This window comes from Erinaceus europaeus, chromosome 8 (genome assembly GCF_950295315.1).
Source record: "Erinaceus europaeus chromosome 8, mEriEur2.1, whole genome shotgun sequence".
NCBI classification, from domain to species: Eukaryota; Metazoa; Chordata; class Mammalia; order Eulipotyphla; family Erinaceidae; genus Erinaceus; species Erinaceus europaeus.
Window position 1 is genome coordinate 116,732,795 of NC_080169.1, and position 25,056 is coordinate 116,757,850.

General features: G+C 41.0%; 1 protein-coding gene and 1 pseudogene across 4 annotated transcripts in view; one reads left to right on the plus strand and one right to left on the minus strand.

Moving 5' to 3' along the window:
- The window catches only part of TPK1 (thiamin pyrophosphokinase 1), a 453,436-nt gene that overhangs the window by 48,699 nt on the left and 379,681 nt on the right, over positions 1-25,056 (minus strand). The window lies entirely within an intron of this gene.
- On the plus strand, positions 4,621-5,296 carry LOC103112845 (chromatin modification-related protein MEAF6-like; annotated as a pseudogene).

Sequence of the window (25,056 nt, forward strand, 5' to 3'; positions counted from 1 at the left end):
ATGGAAAGATATCCCATGCTCATGGATTGGAAGAATAAATATCATCAAAATGAATATTCTCCCCAGAGCCATATACAAATTTAATGCAATACCCATCAAAGTTCCACCAAGCTTCTTTAAGAGAATAGAACAAACACTACAATCATTTATCTGGAACCAGAAAACACCTAGAATTGCCAAAACCATCTTAAGGAAAAGAAACAGAAATGGAGGCATCACAATCCCAGACCTTCAACTATATTATAAAGCCATCATCATCAAAACAGCATGGTACTGGAACAAAAATAGGCACACAGACCAGTGGAACAGAATTGAAAGCCCAGAAATAAATCCCCACACCTATGGACATCTAATCTTTGATAAGGGGGCCCAAAGCATTAAATGGAAAAAGGAGGTTCTCTTCAATAAATGGTGCTGGGAAAACTGGGTTGTAACATGCAGAAGAATGAAATTGAACCACGTTATCTCAACAGAAACAAAAAATCAACCCCAAATGGATCAAAGACCTAGATGTCAGACCAGAAACAATCAAATACTTAAGAGGAAAACATTGGTAAAACAGTTTCCCACCTACACCTCAAGGACATCTTTGATGAATCAAACCCAATTGCAAGGAAGACTAAAGCAGAAACAAACCAATGGGACTGCATCAAATTGAAAAGCTTCTGCACATCCAAAGAAACTATTAAACAAACAAAGAGTCCCCTCACAGAATGGGAGAAGATCTTCACATGTCAGACATCAGACAAGAAACTAATCACCAAAATATATAAAGAGCTCAGCAAACTTAGCACCAAAAAAGCAAATGACCCCATCCAAAAATGGGCAGAGGATATGAACAAAACATTCACCTCAGAGGAGACCCAAAAGGCTAACAAACATATGAAAAACTGCTCTAGGTCACTGATTGTCAGAGAAATGCAAATTAAGACAACACTAAGATACCACCTCACTCCTGTAAGAATGGCATACATCAAAAAGGACAGCAGCAACAAATGCTGGAGAGGTTGTGGGGACAGAGGAACCCTTTTACATTGCTGGTGGGAATGTAAATTGGTCCAGCCTCTGTGGAGAGCAGTCTGGAAAACTCTCAGAAGGCTAGACATGGACCTTCCATATGATCCAGTAATTCCTCTCCTGGGGTTATACCCCAAGGACTCCATAACACACAACCAAAAAGAGGTGTGTGCTCCTATGTTCATAGCAGCACAATTCATAATAGCTAAAACCTGGAAGCAACCCAGGTGCCCAACAACAGATGAGTGGCTGAGAAAGCTGTGGTATATATACACAATGGAATACTATGCAGCTATCAAGAACAATGAACCCACCTTCTCTGACCCATCTTGGACGGAGCTAGAAGGTATTATGTTAAGTGAGCTAAGTCAGAAAGATAAAGATGAGTATGGGATGATCCCACTCATCAACAGAAGTTGAGGAAGAAGATCTGAAAGGGAAACTAAAAGCAGGACCTGACCAAATTATAAGTAGGTCACCAAAGTAAAAGCCCTGTGGTGAGGGGTAGACATGCAACTTCCTGGGCTTGTGGGGGGTGGGAGTGGGTGGGAGGGATGGGTCACAGTCTTTTGGTGGTGGGATGGTGTTTTAATACACTCCTAGTAAAATGTACTCATATACATCACTAGTTAATTAATACGAGAGAGGGAAAATTAATTGTATGTCTTTTCAAAATTGTATGTTTTTCAAAACACAAACTGAATCTTTTCTCAATATATGCAGTGTAATTGATATGCAGACTCTCTCAAAAGCCTAGACCAAGTAGATCAGAAGCAACCAATAGCACAGCTATATATAAGATACTGGGTACTGTACAGCAAACCCTAACAAAAGGACCTTTCAAAGTTAACCCAATTACCAAATAATGTGATGATAACATTAACTATCAAATATTTTTTTGAACCCTAAGACAGCAGGAACCTCACATCTCCACTATAGAGCCTCTACTTCCCCCAGTCCTGGAACCATTGGATAGGGCCCACTTTACTGTATGCCTCTCCCAATCCATATCAAATAATATTGCATCCGCCGATCACAACCTAACCAACGCAACGATTGCCACCTCAACATGCTTCACTTCAGACTGTGTCCAGAGACTACACGTGTGGAATGACAACCCTGCAGCTTCATTACTCGGGTGAGACCTTTCCTTTCATAGTATACTCTAATTCCATCTCAGGTGGTTCACTTTCTAACAAAGTCCCAAAACCTAGATATACACCAGTTTCTGTGAGAGAGAGCATATGTTCACACGTATCCATAAAATACTGCAAAATATATACCTGAAAGCAGAAGTACACTAGAGTTTGCAGTAAGTATCCCCCTAACACTTCCTCTCCACTATTCCAAGCTTGGGATCCATGATTGCTCAACAACTTGTTTGGCTTCGTATGTTAACTCTCTTTTCAGTCACCAGGTTCCAGATGTCATCAGGATGCCGGCCAGGCTTCTCTGGACTGAAGACCCCACCAATGTGTCCTGGAGCTCAGCTTCCCCAGAGACCCACCCTACTAGGGAAAGAGAGAGGCAGACTGGGAGTATAGACCGACCAGTCAACGCCCATGTTCAGCGGGGAAGCAATTACAGAAGCCAGACCTTCCACCCTCTGCAACCCTCAATGACCCTGGGTCCATGCTCCCAGAGGGATGGAGAATGGGAGAGCTATCAGAGGAGGGGATGGGATATGGAGATTGGGTGGTGGGAATTGTGTGGAACTGTACCCCTCCTACCCTACGGTTTTTTAATTAATACTTCCTTAAAGAAAAAAAAAGAAATAAGAATTTTTTGGTTTTGAGGCAGCCTTGGTGATTTTCATGTTCCTATCATATGATATATCTGTTCAAGAACTTCTGAGTATCTTTGTCCCTGCTTAGTTGGGTGGACTGATCACTAGATCAAGTTTGCTGAATGCCTCCTGAGGCTCTGTCCTAGTCTACACAAATAGACATTATACACCACTGCAGTAATAATATCCCAGAAGTATACACAGAGGCATCATGGATATAAAAATCAAGAGACCAAGGGAACAAAGTGTTTGTCTTTCGCTTTCCTTTCTGAAGTCCTACATCCCCTATGTCCTAGAATGCAGAGGCCCCTCTGTAGTCTTGTTTTTGAAATGAAGAAAAGGGAAAAGTTGTCTGTGGAAGCCACAGCTTCCTCACCACCAGCACCAAGAGAAGAAAGGGGCATGGAGGCAGTACCCAAGTACCACCAGAATGTCAGGCATCCTGAAGCTTGGAGTTCCGGGCTCAGTCTACGCTACCGGCTCTACACCAGATTTGAGCAGCGCTCTAGTGTCTCTGCTTGAAGGAATCATGTGAAGTGAGATGAGCCAGAAAGACAAGGGTGAATATAAAATGACGTCACTCAGAAATAAGAACAGAAAGGGGAAACACAGAGCAGAGGCTGGACTGGTTTAGGTGTATTGCATCAAAGTAAAGGATTCATAATGAGGGGGGAGAGGGAGGCTTTCAGGTCCTGGTGCTTGCTGGTGGATAAGGTCCTTGGGTAGAGAAGAGAGTGTTTTGCAGAAATCAGAGAAATTTTATGCAAGTGACAAGTGTATTTACTGTAAACCATTCATTCCAATTAAAAAAGTAAAAAGAAAATGCATGTCTTCTCCCCAAAGAGAGAAGGTTTACATTTCAGGAGAACCAAAACAACAACACATTCTCTTAATTGCAATGACTATTTTTCATTGTAGAAGAACAGTTCCATAAGACTTCCCCTCTCTAAAAACTTGCTAGAGATACTAGAGTCTTGCTCACGGTTTTAGAAGCAGTCTTGCACAGCTGAGCTCTAGAACTTAGTCGTCTTGCATGCCTGAAGTTTTGCACCCATTGACTACCACTGCTGCAGGAGGACACCGGCTGAAGGCTGAGGGGGTTGGAAACTTTGCAGGTCCCACCACCCACTCCCCTTCTGTGGGCTTCCTAGCAATCTGCTCCCTGGTGACGGCATGTTGCGTTATTCATCAGGCCTGCCTTTTATGAAGAAAAATGAAGAGTATAAAAGAACAGAAGCACAGAGAGAATGGGGGTGTGCTGAAAGGTTAATGAGCTCTTCAGCCCACTTCAGATAGATCACCAAACAGCCACGCCATCTGTTTTCCTGATGCATGCAGAAAGAACTGTCACGCTTCACCTTTGGAAATGGGCCATTACTCCTGGTGACAGATTATGAATTGTGGAATAGGGCCGGCACCTGGCCAGACAAGGAAGAGTTCATAAATCAGACTCAAAACAGAAATACCTGACTAACATCCATGAGCTCTTGGAGGAGTGGAAAAAGGATACAGAAGGAGGGAACTGGTTAAAGCCATCTATCTGTGTGTGTGTGTGTGTGTGTGTGTGTGTGTGTGTGTGTGTGTGTGTGTGCATGCCTATATCATAGGGAAGAGGGGAGAGAGTGGTCTTCTATAGGCCTTTGGTGGGATCCAACAAATAATTAGTTTTTGTTATTTGGTTGACTGGATGGAATTTTGATTACCAGCTAAGGGGATTGGACTCGGGCTTTCAGAGTGAGCGTGGTTGGAATAAATATTTTGACCTTGCTCATCAAGGAACATTGAGTCTTCCATAGAAAGAGAGAAGGGGGCCGGCCTCAGCCCAACATGGCGATGCACAACAAGGCGGCACCGCTGCATATCCCGGACACCCGGCAGGAGCTGGCAGAGCTCGTGAAGCGCAAGTGAGAGCTGGCGGAAGCACTGGCCAACTTGGAGAGACAGGTCTATGCTTTTGAAGGAAGCTATCTGGAAGACACTCAGAGGTATGGCAATATTATCCGAGGCTGGGACCGGTATCTGACCAACCAAAAAAACTCCAATAGCAAAAACGATCGAAGGAACCGGAAATTTAAGGAAGCTGAGCGCCTCTTCAGTAAATCCTCAGTTACTTCAGCAGCTGCAGTAAGTGCATTGGCGGGAGTTCAGGACCAGCTCATTGAAAAAAGAGAGCCAGGAAGTGGGACAGAAAGTGATACTTCTCCAGACTTCCACAATCAGGAAAATGAGCCCAGCCAAGAGGACCCTGAGGATCTGGATGGATCTGTGCAAGGAGTGAAACCTCAGAAGGCTGCTTCTTCTACTTCCTCAGGGAGTCATCACAGCAGCCATAAAAAACGAAAGAATAAAACCGACACAGGATCGATCTGAAGTTAAACAAAAAACCAAGAGCTGATTATTAGAAGACTCCATAGTGCAGAAGCTTCCAGACTATAGAGCTCTGCTTCCCTCCTCTGACCTCACACCACAAAGATAAAACATCCCTCACCTGAATGCGTGGCCATCCACTTCTGCTTTCCCAGACCCAGTGCCTGTGATTGAGTAGTTTGTTTTGAAATGTGGTGACAAACAAGTTATTTCCATAGGACAACATCAGATCATTTACTTTGTGTCATTTTTAGTAACAGAACTGCAGGAAGACCAGGACATGGTTGTAATCCAGCAAGTTGCTAACTGTGCATTTCTCCCTTCTTGAAATGAATGTCTCTCTCCTCACTAATTGGCGGGCACCACCTCCATTTGTGATACCCATTGAGAAATGTTCTCTGGTTTTGTTTTAAGCTGAAAGTGGAGCACAGGTCACATTTCAGAGGGAGGCTGTAAATATTTGACATTTTCCTATTTTGTTTGTGTTTCATTATTTTTCTATTGTTGTTTTTACCACCTGTCTTCTTCTTTTGAGATTTTTTTGTAATGCTGTTGTACAACTCAGACCTTCCTGCTGCATATCTGATAATCCATTTTGTGCAGTTGCCAATATTCTTAACTGAAAATAATCTGGTTTATCATAAATAAAATGGGGAATTTGACATTTTTTGCAGGGGGAAGGTAAAGCGTGCTTATTTAATAATTACCTATCTTAAATATTTCTGAGTTGGAAGCAGTTTCATGTTCAAGAAACAGGAAAAGCTGAAAAACAAATTTAAATCAGTACTTTAAAAATAGATATTTTTATATTTTGTATAAATAAAGTTTCATAGGCTTTGATGTTTCATGATTTAAAAACTGAGATTGTTTTTTCACTTATTTATTTGTATCATGCCTTGTGGAAATTTATTTTTTCATATTTTCTTTACTGGCATTTGCTTAAGAATTGCTCCGAAAATCACCAAGACATATGAAAAGGCTCAAAATTGCACCCAAAGCTGATGACGTGTATAGAGTTCTAAACTGGAATGAAGGAGAGGGCCAGTGAGAGCTTGCGTGGGCCAGCAGAGCCCCTCGCCGTATAGCAGGTTGACTGGCTATGGAACTTGCTGAGCAGAGTGAACCAGCCTCTAGAGCAGAAGTGATCTATCCTGGCTCCATAATGGAATCACCTTGGAAGCTTAAAAAATGCTGATGCCTGGCCTCACGCCTCAGAGATTGCTAGGAGTCTAGTCTAGTTACTGGGATTTGCTTTCAAAGACTTCTTGGGATTCTGAAAAGTAGTCAAAGTGGAGCCACTGGCATTAGAAGACTAGGTAGTTTGATTTAAATCCTGTGTTCTGAATCAGTCTAAGGGATAAGATTTGGGGCCTCACCTTTCCTTTGACTTCATTTAATCATTGTCCTTTACTTATGCCGGTATCTTTATTAGTGAAAATATGTTCCACGTGTGATAATATTGGTAGAAATGAATATGGATAATGTCTGTTATCAAAACAAGTCTGCCTTGTCAGATGTGTGAAAGTTTTCACTCTTGTTCTGTAATAAACATTCCCCCCCCCAAAAAAAAAAAAAAAAAGAAAGAGAGAAGGGATCAGTTTGCTCAATAAAATGTATAGTTTTTGAGAGAGCACCCACTAGATAGGGGACCTGCGTTGGCACGCTTATAACCCAGGCTCAGATCTGGGCATACAGGGAGATGCTGTGATAACAAGGGCAGCTTTGGTGTTGTGATGTTTCTTTCTCTCTTGATGCCAAGGATGGACTGAATGGTGAAGTTGCACATCGGGGCAGGGGTGGGGGGTTCAATCCACCAAAAAAAAAAAAAAGTCTGATTCTCAAGGGACTATCTCACACCTCACACATACTGTAGAGAAACACTCATGGCTCTATTGATTAGGAAAAGTAGCACAGCGTGCTAGATAATACTAGACAAATTGCTAAACGAATAAGAATAAAACTTTGCAAGTATGAGAAAATAGGCAAAGAGATGTCCACCTAAAGAAAATAGTGATATACAAATGCCTTTGCAAAAAAGAATCTGAACCATTTCTAGCAGGGTGAAACTTATTTGGTGACATAAAATCCTGAAAGTGATTTAAAAAAAATCATCTATAGGTCCTGGAACAAGATGGTAGAAAGGACCTAGTGGGGGTTGTATTGTTATGTGGAAATGTTATACATGTACAAACTATTATATTTTATTGTGGACTGTAAACCATTAATCTCCCAATAAAGAAATAAAAAAATCATCTGATAACATTCTCCACTGAGCCTCCCAAAGCCAGTAAAGATAAGTCAGTATAACACAGCAAGAATGTTCTACTCCTAGCCACTCATCCCCTCCCTGTTCATCCTACCTTGGAAAAGGAGTTGAGAATGGTGGGTTGATTATCCTAAGACTCTACCCTTACTTTTAGATAGCAGTTAGCAGACTGGCAGTGATTCTTCAACAGCACAGCACAGAATTTGCATGTTTTGAACAGACAAGACAGTTCACTTGGATAGTGCATTTGCTTTGCTATGCTTACAACTTAGCACTGAAGCTTCCTTCACTAAAGTTGGAGGTCCCAGGTTCCATCCCAGGCACCAACACATGCTAGAACTAAGGAGTGCCCTAGACTCTTGTTACAATACATATACCTCTCAAAGGTTATAATATGATTATATGACTTGCTATTATGACAATCATATGATTTGATTTATGACAATTTTTAAGAATAGAGAAATGACCATCCTACAGTCTTTAGAAACATAAACAAGCATACAAAATACACATTTTGAAGGTAGATGAGATCCAGGAATTGTGGGCTGGGAGACTAGCTGTCTTTACAGTATGTTATATGTGCTAATTTGGGCTGAGGAGACAGCTTAAGGGTTATGCAAAAGACATTCATGCACGAGGGACAAAGGTGACAAGTTCAATCCGCAGCACTGCCATAAGACAAAGCTGAGTGATGTAATGTTATCTCTCTCTCCATATATATATATATATATATATATTCATATGTATTTCTTTTAACAAAGTAAAATATAAACAAATAATTATAATAATTTTTAACAGCTGGAAATAAACACAAAGAATTGCTAGTGCTGGATGGTAACAATACAAATGAGAATTTTTTTCTTACATTGATGTACTTCAGAAAGCTGCTTAAGTACAAACTTTTGAGGTAGGCTAGGAAGACAAGATAATTGCTTGCTGCACAAAACACTTTCATGCCTGAGACTCTGAGGTCTTAGCACTATCATAGCCCAGCGCTGAGCAGTGGTGTGGTCTCGTTCTCTCTTTAAAAATAATTAAATATTTTTTTTAAAAATTGAGGCAAAATATACACACTAGTACTATTAGTACTATTACTTTTTACTTTTCTATGCAAAAATGTGTTATGACTTTTCTGAAAACTTAATATAGCAGAAGAAAGGCAAATTTGCAATAACCCTCTTTATTTTCTTCACAAAACAAAGATGAACAAGCCAATAGGAAAAGAAAAAGGGTAAAGATCCTATCATAGGCCACTCAAAGGTGAGAATTGAAAGCTTTTATGTATAAGTACATAAGTTCTATTTTTCTAACAATTGAATAATATGTTCCCTATCACTCAAATAAAAATGATAAATCCCTGCTAGACAGAAAAAAAAAATCCATCAGCTAGCCTGTCTAAAAGGGAACGTTATTTTTAAATATTATATTTATTTATTTGTTTATTGAACAGAGACAAAGAGAAATAGAGAGGAGAGAGTGAGAGGAAAAAGGGAGACTCAAGAGACGTCTGCAGCTCTGCTTCACCACTTCTGCTGGCCAAACTAGGGGAGGGAGCTAGGGGCTTGAACCTGGGTTCTCTTCCTCTCCCTCTCTCTTGACCTAACATGTAAATGTTCTCAATTTTCTTGAATAACGTTTAAAATTCCTGAAAATCATGCCTCTCCTCAATTCTTTGTTGAGATTATGTGTGACAGACTTTTAAATGTTGGGGAAATAAACTCGGCTGGTCAATTCCCCCCAATACAGTACAATGCTATGGGAAGGCCATTAGCCGACACTGAGAAGTGTGTAACTTTTGGCAGCATGCTGGGAATCAGTACTGTAAGACTCCATTGGTTCTGGTGGCTATTTTTTGATAGAGGGTGTGATAGATAGAGACACACACAGCTATTCTACTCATGAAGCTTCCCCCTGGCAGGGGAAGGTAGGACTGTGAGCAAGAACCTAGGTCCTACAGCTTGATCATTTGTGTGCTCTACCAGGTGAGTCATCACTTGCCCTGGGATTTTCATTTGTATCTGTTTTATTTGTGTCTGGACTGTTTTATTATGTTGACAATGTCATTAAATTTTTTTAATTAAAAAAATCTATTTTTGCAGGCACTCATTACCAAAGACACGAACTGTAAATGGCATGCAAATCAAAATAGAATGTCTAAAGATTTAAGAGGAAGAATAAAGTCATCAGACTTTATTTATGTTTCCTTAAGCAACGTGCTGTAGTGTCTTATTCTGTACTTAGAGAGTCTGAAGTAATTAGAAATGTTATAAATTAAAGTAACATTGCTTTAAGTGTTTCACTATACTCCTACACGTAAGTTACTTAGAATCAAGAAAAAAAAAGTTCTTTACTTTTCACCAAATATTTGAAATATATATATATGAAATATATATATATGCAAAGTAGATTGTATTCCATCCAAGTTGTCATCAACTCATCCAATTCTTGACATGATATATAATTTTTAATGATGAAAAAAAAATTTGGAAGCTTTCTATAAAAAAAGCTCTAAGTATTAAAGAGACCAAAAGTCATATTGACACAACTAAATATAACCAAAACTCAGGGCACAAATTTCCCCTTCTCTATCACAAAAGTTAATTTTAGCTCATAGAAGAAGTCAGGATAGGCAGCAATGGATAATTTTCCACAGCATCTTCTGATAAGTGGTAACACTGCCAACTTTAACAAATTCCCTAGACATTTAAAAACACAGAAGTTAGTTGCCAACTCCCAAAGAAAATCACTTTATTTATGCAAAGGCTAAGGAGGTCTTAGATACAAGGTAGAAAAATCTGCCTCCTTCTTCCTCTCAGCCCAAGAGTGACATACTTGACAGTCATCCCAACTAATCCCTTTGAAAGTCAAAGATTAGAACACTTCTAATGTCTGCATCCTGCATCGCTGGCATAGTGCTCTTTTTGTCTCTTCTACTTCAGGTGAATACGGTAAAGGATATCAGAACTACTGTTGCTAATTAAGAATCAGGCTCTACTTCCCAGAAAATGTACTGCAGATTTCTCAAACGATTGTTTTCCCATGAGGCTAATTACCATTATTTTAATGGTTGGTGTCTTTTAAAAGTAACAACCAGAAAGTATGCATTCACCCAAGGAGATGGTGTGTCATGTGACCTATGGAAGGATCTTTTGACACCAGCTACAATTTGATGAAGTGGACTCTACCTGGAAAGCTATCTTCCAGCCTCCTACCTACAATCCGATAAGGGAAGGTATGTACTCTGCCTTCACTAGGAGAAAGTTTGTAGAATTACATGATTTGGCCTTAATGTACGGGAGAAAAACCTTTGTTTTGGACTGGAGTTGGAGTACTGCAAAAGTACTGTAAAAGACTCTGGGGTGTAGGGGAGGGTTCGGATCCTGGAACAACTATAAGCAGTGACAGGCCTAAGTTAGCATTCATCTTCTATTTTTCTCTTTGTTGGAGTGTTCGTGGATTGCAGTACACGTGGATACTATTTCTCATCTCTCTGTGATAGATGTCTGCAAAATAATCTCTTAGGTTGCCCCCCCCCCCCAACGTAGGTCCTTTCTCTTTATTCTACAGCAGGACTCTAATAACCTCCTCACCAGAGAATAACTCACATTTCAGTTTTCTATACTTATATGTTGGTGTAAGTTCCTATTTTATTTTGGATGTGAAGTTAGAGATCACACAGAATATATTCTTATACGCAAAAATGTCTGTCCATCTTTTATAGTGACTAGTCCTGGTAGTCCTTGTCTATATTGACTAGACCTAGGTAGATCCGCACTCATTAATTCTGAATTCTTTTTTTAAAAAAAACTTTTTTAAAAAAAATTTTATTTATTTATTTATTAATGAGAAAGATAGAATAGAGAGAGAAAGAACCAGACATCACTCTGGTACATGTGCTGCTGGGGATTGGGCTCAGGACCTCATGCTTGAGAGTCTAGTGCCTTATCCACTGTGCCACCTCCTGGACCACTAATTCTGAATTCTTTCCAATCCTCAAGGTTGCACATAATGACTCCTATTAAAAACATGTTGACCAACTGGAACTGAAATGGCCAAATGAGTGACTCTCTAGTGAGAGTCTGGAAAATCACTGGCCGTTTGACAGTAATAAATTTGGGACAGGAATCTTCCCAGCTCTCCCAGAAGCACAGAGCTCAGATACCACATCTCTCAACGAGGTAAACCTGCTGGTCCTGCACTTGGCCCACCAGTTCATTTGGTCAGACCTGAGTAAAGCTCACTCCCTTCCTCCGTCCCCCAGCTGCCATTATTCATTGAGAGGTAGCACTGCATCGGAAAAGACATTTTAACTGCCCTGCTTGCTTCTTCTAGAACAATGTAAGAACTGGAAGCAGTGATAAAAATGCAAAGTAATCAAAAAATGTAAAGCAATGCAGAGACAGAATGGGGCTGAGAAAGGGCTACACCCTGTTCTCATTTTTCCAGGACTGTTCTTGCCCCTTTCCACAGCCCCTCAGCACTCCCTTCAGATTCTAAGTTAGTCTTCCTAAACGTCCTTTGGCAGGCACACGTGTCTCTGAAGGCTTTGACACAATCTACAGACAGTTAGATTGCACTCATGGGATTGTTTCTCCTGGCCCTGGCTCAGGTAGAAGGAGTTTGGTTTTCAACAATATTAAAAAAAGTGACTTCCAGAGTGTAGTCAATTTGCTGTTTCCACTACACTCACAAAAGCATCACCTGCAGAGTCCTGAAGGGAGAGATACGGCATGGGGGATATGGGTAGATAGGTTTTGCAGGAAAAACAATACTATCATACTATCATTACCTTTTTTTTTTTTTTTTTTTTTTTGCCTCCAGGGTTATTGCTGGGGCTTGGTACCTGCACCACGAATCCACTGCTCCTGGAGGCCATTTTTTTCCCTTTTGTTGCCCTTGTTGCTTAACATTGTTGTTGTTACTATTATTGTTGTAATCTCTGTCATTGTTGTTGGATAGGACAGAGAGAAATCGAGAGGGGAGGGGAAGACAGAGAGAGAGGGAGAGAAAGATAGACACATGCAGACCTGCTTCACCAATAGTGAAGTGACGCCCCTGCAGGTGGGGAGCTGGGGCTTGAACCGGGATCCTTATGCTGGTCCTTGTGCTTTGCAGCACTTCTGCTTTACCCACTGCACTTCTGCCTGGCCTGCCTATTATTACCTTTTTTTTAGTGGTGCTCAGGTATGCTTGATTTCAATCCTCTGCAGTGGCATTTTTCTTTTTAAACTTCTAATAGGTAGATAAAGAGACAGGGAGGGAGGGAGAGACACCACAGTGCCATAGCTTTCCTTAAAAAAAGGAAATAGCCATAGCCCCAGGCTATTCTCACGGTTAGGATATACACAACAACAGAAGCCATCTTTTTCACCGCCCCCTTCATTGTATAATATATGGACATATACACTCAGCAGTGGTTTTTATCATGTAACTTCTATGCTTCTTTACACAGCAGAAAAAATAATAATCCAGATTAGAATCTAAAATACCTAACCAAGGCGAATAAATGCTGAATAATTTTTTTGTTCAGGTTAGTATCTATTTGCCTCCAGGGTTATTGCTGGGGGTCAGTGCCTGCACTAGGAATCCACTGCTCCTGGAGACTATTTTTCCCATTTTGTTACACTTGTTGTAGTTGTTATTGTTCCTGTTGTCATAGCTGCTGTTTCTGTTGGATAGGACAGAGAGAAATGGAGAGAGGAGGGGAAAACGGAGAGGAAGAGAGGAAGATAGACACCTGCAGACCTGTTTCACCGCTTGGGAAGTGACTCCCCCTGCAGATGGGGAGCTGGGATCTGGAACAGGGATCCTTAAGCTGGCCCTTACACTTTGCGCCATATGCGCTTAACCCTCTTGCACTACTGCCAGCTCCCTGAATAAAATTTTGAGCAGACAGCAGTTTAAAATGATGGAGTTAGAGATCACTCTCCTGTTAAACTAGAAAAAAAAATGAAAAAAATCACTAGAAAACTCAACAAAACACAACCAGACTTCTTCAGAAACTTCCTAAGCCACAGCTGCCAAGTTACAGACGCTACTGAACTCCCTGGGCAGACGACCTCACAATGTATCCTGCAGCCTCATGTCTCCAGAGCCCGATAAGAAACAGCCTAGGGGAATGGATTTACCTGCAAACATCCACATCCAGAAGAGAAGCAATTACAGAAGTCAGAAGTCCCACCTTTGGCACTGCAAAAATAATTCTGGCCCATACTTCCAGAGAAGGAGAAATGTTAGGGGAAGATAACTAGAGGGCTCTGAACTCTAATTCCATCTGGACCCAGAGAGAGAAGAGGAAAAAAGGAAAAACACTCCAAAGTAGCAATAAGTGTAGATGTAACTTAGAAAGGATGAGTAGGCAGGACCATAGGAAAAAAGGGAGATATATATATTTATAGAAATAATAGTCAACCCATATCTGTGACGTTGGGAGAACTATTGCAGTTACCAATGGAGGGAATGGAGACACAGAACTCTGGTGGTGGGAACAGTGTGGAATTATATACTCCTGTTACCTGATAATTTTGTAAATCAGTAATAAAAAGAAAGAATGATTATGTAAAAGAGAAAAATCAGCAAAGCTTTATGAGGATGATCGCTATGGAGATAAAAGAACAAGTGGCTTCTAAAAGTTGCCTTCCTAAACAAAGAATACCCTAATACTGGTTTACCAATAAAACTGACACCAAGAAAAAAAAAAGGGAGAAAGAAAGAGAATAGTCAATGCATAACTGTGATCTTGGGAGAACTATTACTACTGCAGTTTCCAATGGAGGGAATGGAGATCTGGTGGTGGGAAAGGTGTGGAATTATACTCCTGTTGTCTTACATTATGTGTAGCAATATTAAATAACTAATAAAATATATATTAACCTTATTTTATTTATTTCTATTTTTTCCTTTATTGAGGGATTGATGTTTTACTTTGGACAGTGAATACAACAGTTTGTACATGCATAACATTTCTCAGTTTTCCACATAATAGTATAACCCCTACTAGGTCCTCTGTCATCCTTTCCCAGGACCTGTACTCTCACCCACACCAGAGTCTTTTACTTTGGTGCAATATGCCAACTCCAGTTCTGGTTCTACTTGTGTTTTCTCTTCTGATCTTGTTTTACAACTTCTGCCTGTGAGTTAAATCATCCCATATTCATCCTTCTGTTTCTGACTTATTTCACTTAACATGATTTCTTCAAGCCCCATCCAAGATGGGCTGGAAAACGGTGAAATCACCATTTTTAATAGCTGAGTCGTATTCCATTGTGTATATAGACCACAACTTGCTCAGCCACTCATCTGTTGTTGGACACCTGGGTTGCTTCTATATATTAACATAATGACCTTGGGTCAATACTCCCAGAGGGATAAAGACTAGGAAAGCTATTAGGGGAGGGGATGGATATGGAGTTCTGGTGGTGGGAATTGTGTGGAGTTGTACCCCTCTTATCCTATGTTTTTTTCAGTGTTTCCTTTTTATAAATAAAAGCTTTTTTAAAAAGTGATCAAAGATAGTCTCAATGACCAGTGACTACCATCTTAATTAGCTTTCAAGATTCTTGAAGGCAAATTTCAAGTAGCTCTCTTGATACTATTTTATAAAACAGATATAAATCCAAGTCAGCTTGTTTACACCCGTGTAAGAGGTGAGTATGCTAACAAAGTAAAGCTCTAGTAGCGATTCTAAAATGGCCGCGTGGCAGAGGGAGAAAAAGCATAGCAGGTAACTGCCGGGATAGCCTGAGGGGACTTCTTGTGCTCTCTGGGTTGGAGAGAACTCGACTGGAGCCAACCTAGGCTGCTGCATGGGAGCGGGATCAGGAAGTTGTGCCGGCCTAGCATCGCAGGAGAGAGACTCTGGGCAATCCCAAGTGAGTTTAATCAGAAGAGCAGCTGAATATATACTCACCAAGTAGGGTGGAAACAGGATGTGATTTAGAGAGGGTGGAGCAAAGAAAGTGGTAAAAAATGGTGTGACTAGGAGAGGGGGCAGAGCAAAAAGACAGTTCGAACCAGTGGGGATTAAACCAATGCCCTGCAGGCAGGGCGGTTCTTAGGTAACTGGTTATGTAAATAGACTGCAGCATTTTAGCAGGGGGAAGCTGGCGTACTGCCCAACAGGTAACTGAAAGGATCGAGATACAGAGATCTAGTCCCTGCTTTTCCTAGGTTATTTTTACTAGCTACACTCCAGTACAAGGTTGAAAATGGCCTTTATTTCTAGGAATGCGTGAGGTTGTACATTTTGCTCTAGTAACTATGACACACAGAGATTGGAAGGAAAAAAGAATGATGCAGACCCCTAGAATGAAATGCACACATATTTGATGCCAACTAAACGAATTTATATCCAGGTAGGGGAATGCATTTTTCCCCCCTTCTTAGTAAGTGTGAAAACAAAATAGTATGTGTTTTCAAATTCATTTGTATACTTGGGGTTTTGGTTAGCTTTATCACCTCTCTCTAAGCTAAATTTACAAACTGTGCAAAGTAACTGTCAGGTCAACTCAACTGTGGATGACAGAAGGCTTGAGGAACCCTAGGTGCCAAGCACCCTGGAGCCTGTGGCTGAAACTGCTGATCAAGTTACAGACTCTTTAGTCAAAGCTGTCACATTCTGAGGAAGCTGACATTTTGATTCAAGATAGAAGAGAAACCTACTCTTTTTCTTTTCTTCATATTCAAATTAGAAGGGGTAAAAAAAAAGTTATGAAACTTCTAGGCATTTGAAAGATTCCTGAGAATAATGAATGATTTAAAACAAAAACTCTGCTCACTGTATTAGGCTCTTTATGTCAAATCTCTCAATTTCTTCCTATCTGTCTCTCCTTCACTTATTAAAAAAAAAAAAAAACACTGAAAACCACAAATCTAGTTCAAGTCGGTGTGGTTTTACCTGGCTCTCCACATCTGTAGAATCAGCAATGTTTTACTTTTGTCCTGCATAACACCTGGTTTGTAGCATGCCATATAAAAGAAACAGAAGAGCTTTAGTTGACTGTGAGTTGGTGTAGTTGTGTGATACATAAAGTCACTCTGTACAATTCCTTAATGTTATCGTTTGTTATTTTAAAAACATTTACATTTTTACTATAGCCCTGGGGCAACACACATGTATGTGTGTCATGTCACTGCCACAGGGCCTAATTTATCTTTTTTTTTTTCTGTCAAGGAGAGAAGAAGAGACACTACAGCACCACCTCATCATTCGAGAAGCTTGCCTTCCACCTGTGGTTCCTATTGGTACCAAGGTTTGAGCCCCAGATCTCACAGGTACACACTCTGCTGGGTAAACTCTATCCTGGTGCCTGTGTATGTGTTTGTTTGTTTGTTTTACCTTTTAATTCTTATTCACAGGGGCCAGGTGGTGACGCATCTGGTTGGGCACAAATGTTACCCTTAGCAAGGACCCACCTGGTTCAAGCCCCAGGTCCCACTTATAGTGGGGGAAACTTCACAAGTGGTGAAACAATGCTGCAGGTATCTCTCTGTGTCTCTTCCTCTCTGTCTCTGCCTTCCTCTCAATTTCTGTCTGTCTCTATCCAATTAAAAAAAAGAAGATAAAAATTAAATTAAATTAAAAAATAAAAATATAAATTATTAGTCACAGGGGCCAGGTGGTGGTGCACCTGGTTAAATGCACAGATTACAGGGCAATATACAAAATCTGTATATAGAGGTCAATTAATAGACACCTGAGAAGATTGGTGTCAATACATCAAATTGCTAATAGTAATATAATTGTGTCTAGATGACAAGATTACTGATGATTTTAAAATGCTGATTCAGAAAATAGCTGTTGCAGTTTCTTGCTAGCCCAAACACACTTTGAGCATCAAGTCCCAGCTACTGTTAAAAAGCGACTCTCTTAAAAGCTTAGACCATGGAGAACAGAAACAACCGGTGGCACAGCTATATACAAATAATGTCAAAGGACATAAATTATGGTGATGTTGCATATGATACAGCAAATCCTAACAAAGGGATTTTTCAAAGTTAACCCACTTGGCAAATAATGTGATTACAGCAATAACTATCTCTTGACTTCTTAAACCCTAAGAAAGCAGGAACCTCCTACTTCCTCTATAGAGCCTACATTTCCCCCAGTCCTGGAACCTCTAGGGTGGGGCTCACTTTCCTGCATTCTTCTCTCAATTCAAACCAAATGATACTGCATCTGCCAATCCTAACCTAATCAACGCAATGAGTGCCACCTCAGCATGCTTTACTTCAGACTGTGTCCAGAGACGTCAGGCATGGAATGTCAACCTTTCAGCCTCATTACTCACCCACCAGGTTCCAGATGATAGCATGATGCCGACAAGACTTTTCTGGACAGACAACCCCACCAATGTGTCCTGGAGCTCTGCTTCCCCAGAGCCCCACCCTACTAGGGAAAGAGAGGCAGGCTGGGAGTATGGTTCAACCTGCCAACGTCCATGTTCATTGGGGAAGCAATTACAGAAGCCAGACCTTCCACCCCTCTTATCCTATGGTTTTGTCAATGCTTCCTTTTTATAAATAAAAAAATATATAAAAATAAAAAGCGAATCAAAACCAATGATGAACTAATTTCTCTGTCTCTATGAGATTATAAACCAAAACTGAGACTGTAATAAGGACTTTCAAGTATATTTAAAATTTAGTTTAAAATCAGCAACACCATATCTGGGTGGCAAAGGCCTGGTTTTTAGCATGCCATATAAAAGAAATATAAGGAGCCAGGTGGTGGTGCACCTGGTTGAGCACACATGCTACAATGCACAAGGACCCAGGTTCAAGGCCTCGGCCCTCACCTGTAAGGGAAAGCTTTGCAAATGGTGAAGCAGGGCTACAGGTGTCTCTCTGTCTCTCTTCCTCTCTATTACCCCCTTCCCTCTCGATTTCTGGCTGTCTCTATCTAATTAATAAATAAAGGTAATGAAAAGTGAAAAAAAAAAAGAAACAGAGGAGTTTTAGCTGACTGTGAGCTGGTGCTATCTTGTGATACATAAAGGACTATAGCATGGTAGCACTGAATTTTAGCATGACTATAAGGGTTAAACAAGGAGAATTAACTTCTGCTCTAGGCAGTCAGTTTAGTTCAGTGCTAAGCAACTGTGATGTGTCCCTGGGAAATGGCTGTGAAGATTCTTGGAGCAAATGTTATGATAAGCCATTTTAGAAACTCTGGATATTTGCCTTACAGAAGAGTTTTCAGCAGAAGTCTGTCAACTGACTTCAAGCCTTATGTGCAAGAGTGATCACATCTGGAATCCAGAGTTTCAAGGACAGAAAGGAAATGAAGCAAACTATATGGGGAAAGTTTAGAATATTAGTAGATTCTAATATTGTTACATCAAGAAGGCAATGGGTTGTCTTTTGAGGTACTAATGTGTCATCACAGGAAAAATTCAACCTGTGTCAGAAAACTGTCAAGAACTGTACAAGAGGAATTCCTGTATTAAGAGAGAATAGTGGGGTGTGTGTGTTACACTTGGTTAAGCACATACATTACCATGCACAAGGACTGAGGTTCAGAACCCTGGGCCCTACTTGTGGGAGTAGAGAGAGCTTCACAAGAGGTGAAGCAGGGCTGCAAGTGTCTCTCTTTTTCTCCCTCTCTATCTCCCTGGATCCTCTCAATTTGTTTCTGTCCTATCAAATTAAAAGAAAGAGAGAGAGAGGGAAAAAAAGAGCTAAGGGGCTGGGCCACACAGTGGGTTAAGCACACATGGCACAAAGCGTTAAGGACTGATTTAAGGATCCTGGTTGGAGCCCCAGGCTCCCCACCTGCAGGGGATCACTTCACAGGTGATGAAGCAGGTCTGCAGGTATCTATCTTTCTCCTCCCTTCTCTGTCTTCACCTCCTCTCTCCATTTCTCTCTGTCCTATCCAACAACAATGACAGCGATAACAATAACGACAAACAACAAGAGCAACAAAAAAAACAAGAAAAAGAACAGAGAATAAGAAATTAATTAATTTTATACCTGCAACTAATCTTAAGCTTGTCAATTATATCTGAAAGTGAATTATGTTTGCCTAAGTTGTTGGGTGATTTTCCTGTCACAAAAAGTGATTTAAATGAGATTCAGTGATTTTTGTATTTCAGGAGTGCTTCACTAAACCCACTGAATAATCTCTAACCTGGAGATATTTATACTCTGATTTAGTTACAGTCTCCCCAAGTTCCCTTCAGACCAATGCAAATACTTAACTAGCTTCAGAGTCACAGACTGTGTGGAAACTTCCACTAATCCAGTCTCTGTGGAGTGAGCTACAGTTTGTAAGAATATAATGACTTTTCAATAATTCAACAAGTCAAGATGCAGAAAAGCCCCAGCACAAGATGACTTGCAGTGTGTATGTGTGTGTGTTTTACAATATGGAAGCTAGAATATTTCTTGTAAAATGTAAGTCAGATATGTTATTCCTTTGCTTAAAATCTTCTAATTCAATTCCTTTGGAACAATAAGTAAAACTATGAAAGAAATGTGGAAGAAAAAAAAGCAACAGTACTACTTAAGAGTCTAAAGTAATATGGGACTCTACCTTCTTTACCAATGAAGAGACCAAGACCTTTCCGGAGCAGAAACTTCTAGCTAGACTCAGTACAGAAGCAGGAACACTGGAACTATAAATAATTAGCTGCTGGACTCTTAGGAAGAACACACAAATATGTGACATAGAAGCTCCAGAGGAGCCCTTCAGAAGGCTTCCTATACCTTTTGTGTGTTTTACCTCTGGAATCCTGCAATACCAGGAAAAAAAAAATCCCTCATGACTCCAGCAGGAGGATAGAAAAAGGAACCATTCTGAAATAAGTCAGACCCACTCTGTTGTTATGAGTAAGTCTGGCCTTTGGGGGGCATTGGCTAGAGTATAATCTATTGATTATACTTGGACTGAGTATGGTGGATTGCACCAAAGCAAAGGATTTGGGGGAAATGGGGATTAGGAGGGGAAAGACAGAACCTTGAGGCTAGAACTACAAGAATGACATATATGGCCCTTGGCTCTTGAAAAATATATATGCTATAGAATATGTTAATATATATACGTTGATATTTTAATCTTAGGAAGACAAGCTATGGGTATAACTCTCCCTTCCTCTCTCTGTTATTAGTATTGAGGAAAACTTTCATGGAGGCTTCATGGAGTGCTACAAAGTCTTTCTCTTTCCATCTCTATTTGATGTCTCTCTATTTGAAAAATCTGGTTTAGGTGAAGCCCTGGTGACAATAAGTCACCCAACTCACTTTATTCGATTTTATTTTGTTTTATTTTTTGCTACCAGGGTTATCATCTCTGGGGCTTGGTGCCTGGATGATGAATCCCACTACTCCCGGTGGCCCTTTTTTTCCTTTATATGATAGAACAGAGAGATGTTGAGAGGGCATAGGGAGACAGAGTGGGAGAGCAACAGAGAGACACCTGCAGGTGGGGAGTGGGGGTTTGAACCTGGGTCCTTGTGCATGGTAGTGTGTGTGCTTAATTGGGCATGCTGCTACCCAGGGCCCTTGATAGCCAACTCTTTTAACACCCTGCATTAGATCATGTATTTATTTTTATGCAGTCCCCATTCAACATCCTGTCCTACCAAAGTGGGGCAATAATAAACAGGAAGCCTATTTCAAGCTTCCTGTTCAGAGGCAGAGACTCACTAGAACACTGAGACTTGGTCATATGACTTTAGCACGCTTCTTTTCCTATACCCAAGCCACTGCATTACTAAAGGCCTATTTATGCTGGTTCCCTTTACTCACTAGGTCATACATGGCATGAAGAAAGACATTACAAGGTGTACCAAAAAGCAACAGTGTGCAGACACAGAACAAAGATCAGGTAGAAACAGGTCAGGGTTCACAGAGCAGTGAAATTGTGCATATGTGATATACCTCAGATTTGTAAAAATTATAAGGAAACATAGTTTTCTTCAACAGCTGCTTTCATTCTTCTGATTCCAGGCCTCTTCCTGTTCTATCACTGTCTACTTCTCCGATTTCCTTCCCTGTTCTGCTCAAGACCATCAGCTGCAAACCCCAGGAACTAGCAGAAAACACACTCAGCACATGTTTTCCCAGCATCTTTTGGTTTCGTGACTCAGCTTTTCAGCATTCCCAGTTCAGAGTAAATTTTCATCAGTTCATATCTGTCTTCTTGTGAACTTCAGCGACAAGCCTCTGGGTAAGACTGAAGCACAAGGAATGGACCAAATAGATGGGGTGTAGTTCTTTGGAATTAGAAAGGAAATAGTACATGCTATTTACAAAACTTCTGGTATACCTCCTCTGTCTCAGCAGCCTGATTATAGATATTTGTCATGCTTCTGGCTTTGTCAGTTCTAACATAGACTGCATATACATTTTTGGGAGGAGTGAATATATACTATATTCAATAAACATGACAACACACACATACACACACACATACACACACACACACACACACACAGAGAATTACTACTTAACAGTAGTAGATCTACTTTAGAAACTGCAGAAGTACTAAAATGATATTTTTGGGCTAGAGGAGACAGTATAATGATTATACAGAAACATTTGCATGTCTGAGATTCATTCCCTTACTCCACCTTAAGCCAGAGTTGAGCACTGCCCTGTTTTTATTTATTTTTTAAATCAATATAGGTCAGTGATTACTGAAGTTAAAGGCTTTTAAGTTTAGATTTAGAAATAAAGGCTGCATGTCCACCCTCAGGCTGTGGGTTTTCTAGTCCTGGAGGGTTTTGAGAAACAAGGAGTGTAGAATTTGCTAGATTTTCTGAGTCTCTGTGCTGAGAACTCAGACTCCTCTAGTTAGAAACCTTCTAACTAGAGGAACAAACTGACACCCACAATAATAAACGTGCAGAATGACAGAGGCCTAAGCACACTCCCCCAGTCCACTTGTGACGTTCCTTGTCCCTGTGTCTACCCACTATCCAGAACACCACAAGGAAAGAGACTGCCCCTGACCCTCTTGTTGCTGGCTACATTTCTGAGAGACCAGAGGCTGTTTCCAAGGGTGGGAGTGGAACACACAGCCAGCCATCATCAGTCATGATTACCATTTGCATCCATTTATCTAATCACAGCTTGCAGCCACCACCACCCAGGAACAGCTGAAAATCAGACTAGCTCAGAAACCTTGAGGAGGATTTTAACGTGATCATGCACAAATTCTCTAACTGCATCAAGGATGGAGACCTACCCTGCTCCAGTTTGTTTCCATGAACAATACACATTCTTTCTCTCCCTATCACCAGCTTAAAGAGCAGTGGCAGAGACAATACTGCACCTCCTTGAGAACATGCAGGTCATCATCTAGCTTCTTTCTTTCTTTCTTTCTTTCTTTCTTTCTTTCTTTCTTTCTTTCTTTCTTCTTAAATTTTCTTTCTTGATGTTTACTTAATTTTTTGATTTCCTAGGACAGAGAGAGATTGAGAGGGAGAGGGAGACAGAGGAGACAGAAAGAGATATGGGCCAGGTGACAGCGCACCTAGTAAAAAGCACACACTACAGTGCACAAGGACCCAGTTTCAAACCCTGGTCCCTACCTGTAGGAAGAAAGATTCACAAGTAGTGAAGCTGGGCTGCAGGTGTCTCTCCATCTCTCTCCCTCTTTATCTCCCTTCCCCTCTCAATTTCTCTGTCTAGTTATATATATAATTATATATGTATATATATAATTATATATATATATAGAGAGAGAGAGAGAGAGAGAGAGAAAGAGAGAGAGGGAGGGAGAGAGAGAGAGAGAGAGAAGGAGATACCTACAGGGCTGCTTCCTTTCTGTAGATGGGGACCCAGGGCTTGAAACTGGTATCCCCTCCCCTCCCCTTCTCTCTTTTTTTTACTGTTGTTATAGTTATTATTGTTGTTGTTATTGATGTTGTCATTGCTAGATAGGACAGAGAGAAATGGAGAGAGGAGAAGAAGACAGAGACGGGGGAGAGAAATATAGACACTTGCAGACCTGCTTCACCACCTATGAAGTGACTCCCCTGCAAGTGGGGAGCTGGACACTTGAACTGGGATCCTTATGCCTGTCCTTGCCCTTGGAACCACATGCACTTAACCAGCTGAGCTACCGCCTGACTCCCCCCTTCTTTTTTCTTAATTGCCACTGGGACTCAGCGCTTGCACTAGAATTCACTGCTTCTGGTGACCATTTCTTCTTTTTTCCTTCTATTTTTATTAGAGCAGAGAGAAACAGAGAAGGAGAGAGACAGAGACACTCAAAGACCTGCTTTACAGCTTGTGAAGTGTCTTCCTTGCAGTTGGGGAGCTGGGGCTTGAATGCAGACCCTTGTACATGGTAATACATACATACATACATACATACATACATACATACATACATACATATGTACGTACATACACACACACACACACACACATATATATTTGCCTCCAGGATTATTGCTGGGGGCTCAGTGCCTGTACCACGAATCCACTGTTCCTGGAGGCTATTTATTTTCCCTTTTGTTGTGGTTATTATTATCATTGTTGTTACTGATGTTGTTGTTGTTGGATAGAACAGAAAGAAATGGAGAGAGGAGGGGCAGACAGAGAGGGGGAGAGAAAGATTGTTCCCTGCAGATGGGAAGCCGGGGCCTCAAACTGGGATCCTTACACCGTTCCTTGGGCTTTGTGCCACATGCGTTTAACCCTCTGCTCTACTGTCCAACCCCCTGTACATGGTCCTTGGGCTTTGTGCCATGTGTGCTTAACCCTCTGCTCTACCTGTACATGGTAATATGTACACTTAACCGGGTGTGCCACTGTCAGACCCCTGGTATCTCCTTTCTTCCGACCAGTGAAACACTTCATCCTGGGCTCCTGACTTTAAGGCTGCACCACGTGCACAGCTGCTCTGTACTCCGTTTCCTTTCCTCCTTGCCCTACACAGACATCTCCCCACACCTTTTGATTCTCATCCCGGGTTCCTTCTACCAGACTTTACCCCAGGGGTTTCTCCACCTGATTCTTTTCATGACCACAGAGCCTTGCTGTACTGCAGGTTCACTTCATCCTTGAGATGTTTGGGAGACCACTGTCAACAGTTCAGAAAGCTGTCAAGTTGCACCCCCACAAGAATTACAGGTTGGAAACGACTCAATTTTTTTCCATCCTCCCTATCTGGGAAGGTTCTAGGCCTCCCCTATCACAAATGTGTGTGTGTGTGTGTGTGTGTGTGTGTGTGTGTGTTGCTTTCACTCAGAATCATGCCTCATTAGTCAGACACATGCTGAATTGATTTCTGTTCACTTCCTGTAACATCCTTAATTTGTTTAGATTCTCGCCAATGCACATTACTGGAGGACCTTAAGTTCTCTAAATTTCTATTATACACAAAAGAATTTAATCTGTATTTTTCATATTTGTCTGCTGGGACCTCTTGCATATTTGAGACTATGGCTCCAACTTGATATTTTTCTCTCTCCAAGTTTCACGTAGACAAAGAAGGAGAGAGCAAGAAAGGTGGAGAGACACTAGCATAGTGTTCTCTCCTTCACAGAGCCTCCCTTCCTGTCATGCATGCTGCCCCCATCTGGTGCTGGGGGCAGGGTCAAAACTAGGTTCTTTTTTCTTTTCCCATTTTTATATGTGCTTAATAGTGGGTTACACAATTATAATA